This window comes from Bos taurus, chromosome 19, assembly GCF_002263795.3.
Source record: "Bos taurus isolate L1 Dominette 01449 registration number 42190680 breed Hereford chromosome 19, ARS-UCD2.0, whole genome shotgun sequence".
NCBI lineage: Eukaryota > Metazoa > Chordata > Mammalia > Artiodactyla > Bovidae > Bos > Bos taurus.
This window is the reverse complement of record NC_037346.1, coordinates 6,047,578-6,050,112: the sequence shown is the minus strand read 5'-3', so window position 1 is coordinate 6,050,112 and position 2,535 is coordinate 6,047,578. Positions and strand designations below refer to the sequence as shown.

At 44.7% G+C, this 2,535-nt stretch overlaps 1 non-coding gene across 1 annotated transcript; it reads left to right on the top strand.

Moving 5' to 3' along the window:
- LOC112442789 (small nucleolar RNA Z195/SNORD33/SNORD32 family) lies at positions 1-85 on the top strand. Its single transcript, XR_003031082.1, has one exon. It is a non-coding gene; the product is annotated as a small nucleolar RNA Z195/SNORD33/SNORD32 family (small nucleolar RNA).
- Positions 86-2,535: the final 2,450 nt, after the last annotated feature.

The following is a 2,535-nucleotide window of genomic DNA, read 5'->3' as shown; positions in this document are numbered from 1 at the left end:
GAGGCCAGTGATGAGGACTTTTCCCACTCATGTTTAAGTTTCCCGCTCATGAGATGAGTCCACAGGCACTGCCATCTGTGGCCACCACCCCGTCTGCTTGGCAGGGGCAGCAATGTCTTCGCATGCCCCACTGAGCAAGCCCGCTGTCCTCTGCCCACAGGCATGGTGCCCCCAGGACCACACGAGGCCAGGCTGCTCTGGACTGCCTCGGGGCATTTGAGGGATCCCAGTACTCCATGAAAAAAAGTGGATGATGTTCCTGCTGCTCTCTGAGTCATGCGTCTGAACCTTATGCAGAAATTTCCCTACCTAGGGCACCTGGCTCAGGAGGCTGGCTGGAGAACCAGGCAGTTACAGCCAACCTGGAGGAGAAGAGGAAGAAGAAGGTCAAGATCTATTTCCACAAGAAGCAGCAGCTCATAAGGCTATGGAAACAGGACAAAAAGAACAGAGAAGGAAATTTACAAGTTCCCAGAGATCCTCAATACCCATGGATTCCTACTCTGAGCACTCAATAAAACAGACTGCTTATTCTTTTTTTAAAAAATAAAACCCAAAAACTATCCATGAGCTCTTCAGATAACCTAGTAGCAGGTGCGTGGCATCCCATCTCATCTCTTCATGGCAAATAGATGGGGAAACAGTAGAAATGGTGACAGACTTTATTTTGGGGGGCTCCAAAATCACTGCAGATGGTGACTGCAGCCATGAAATTAAAAGATGCTTGCTCCTTGGAAGAAAAACCATGACAAACCTAGATAGCATATTAAAAAGCAGAGACATTATTTTGCCAACAAATGTCCATCTAGTTGAAGCTATGGTTTTTCCAGTAGTGATGTATGGATGTGAGAGTTGGACTATAAAGAAATCTGAGTGCTAAAAAAGACTCTTGAGAGTCTTGCAAGGAGGTCCATCCAGTCTGTGACTCAAGGAAATCAGTCCTCAATATTGATTGGAAGGACTCATGCTGAAACTGAAACTCCAATACTTTGACCACCTGATGCGAAGAACTGACTCCTTGGAAAAGACCCTGATGCTGGGAAAGATTGAGGGCAGGAGGAGAAGGGGATGACAGAGGATGAGATGGTTGGATGGCATCACCGACTCGATGGACATGAGTTTGAGCAGGCTCCAGGAGTTGGTGAAGGACAGGGAAGCCTGGCATGCTGCAGTGCATGCGGTCACAAAGAGTCAGACACAACTGAGTAACTGAACAGACTGAGATGGGGAAAAGTGGAAACAGTGACAAATTTATTTTCTTGAGCTCAAAAATCACTGCAGACAGTGACTGCAGTCACAAAATTAAAAGATGCTTACTCCTTGGAAGAAAAGCTGGAACAAACCCAGACAGCATATTAAACAGCAGAGACACCACTTTGCAGACAAAGGCCCATAGACTCAAAGCTATAGTGTTTCCTGTAGTCACTTACAGATGTGAGATTTAGGCTACAAAGAAAGCTGAGGGACAAAGAATTGATGCTTTTCCAATTGTGGTGCTGGAGAAGACTCTTGAGAGGCCCTTGGACTGCAAGGATAAAACCAGTCAATCCAAAAGGAAATCAACCCTGAATATTTATTGGAAGGACTGATGCCGTAGCTGAAGCTCCAATACTTTGGCCACCTGATACGAAGAGCTGTCTCATTGGAAAAGACATGATGCTGGGAAAGATTGAAGGCAGGAGGAGAAAGAGATGACAGAAGATGAGATGGTTGGATGGCATCACCGACTCAGTGGACATGACTTTGATTTAACTCCAGGAGCTAGTGAAGGACAGGGAGACCTGGCATGCTTTTAGTCTATGGGGTCACAAAGAGTCTGCTTAGGGACTGAACAATGACGACAATGGGAAAAACATCCTGTTCATTGCTCTAAACCATGTGTTACTGTAAAAACACATAGACCTCACCATTTTAGAAATACCTACCACTTCTTTCAGAGGAGATGTCTCCAAGCCCTGTATTGAAAGGAAATTATTATTTTAAGCTTAAAGAAAGGATCATGAAGTACAGAAACAGTTGGAATATAGAGATTATCTGTGATGCATTTAAAGAGGAACAGAATGATTCAGGGTGGTTTTTTGAGATGGTCAGACTGCAAAGAAAATACTCTGAGGAAGTCAGGCTTCAATAGTCACAAACTTCAAATGGAAGAGCTAGATTAAATGGTAATCAAGTTCTCTTGTAGCCCTGACAGTATATGCATTCAGGACTTTTTGACATGTCTGTGTAGTTTTACAATTTGTGAATGCTTGTAGCCTTCATGTTTGGGATGTGAAATAATTAATGGGGAAGTTCTGGCCAACTGCAGCTGGAGGGGAGTTGATGGTGGCATACACACACACACACACACACACACACACACACACACACAAGTATTAGAGCCTATGTTTCCATGCAGCAGAGATTTTTCTCAGCTGAACTCAACATGGAAACTAGTTCATTCTGTTAAAAAAGGGAGGGAGGTATATAAACCAGCCCACCACAGTGCTGGGAGAGCACAGAGGCCACAGCGATGGAATGCCCAGGGTGTAAAAG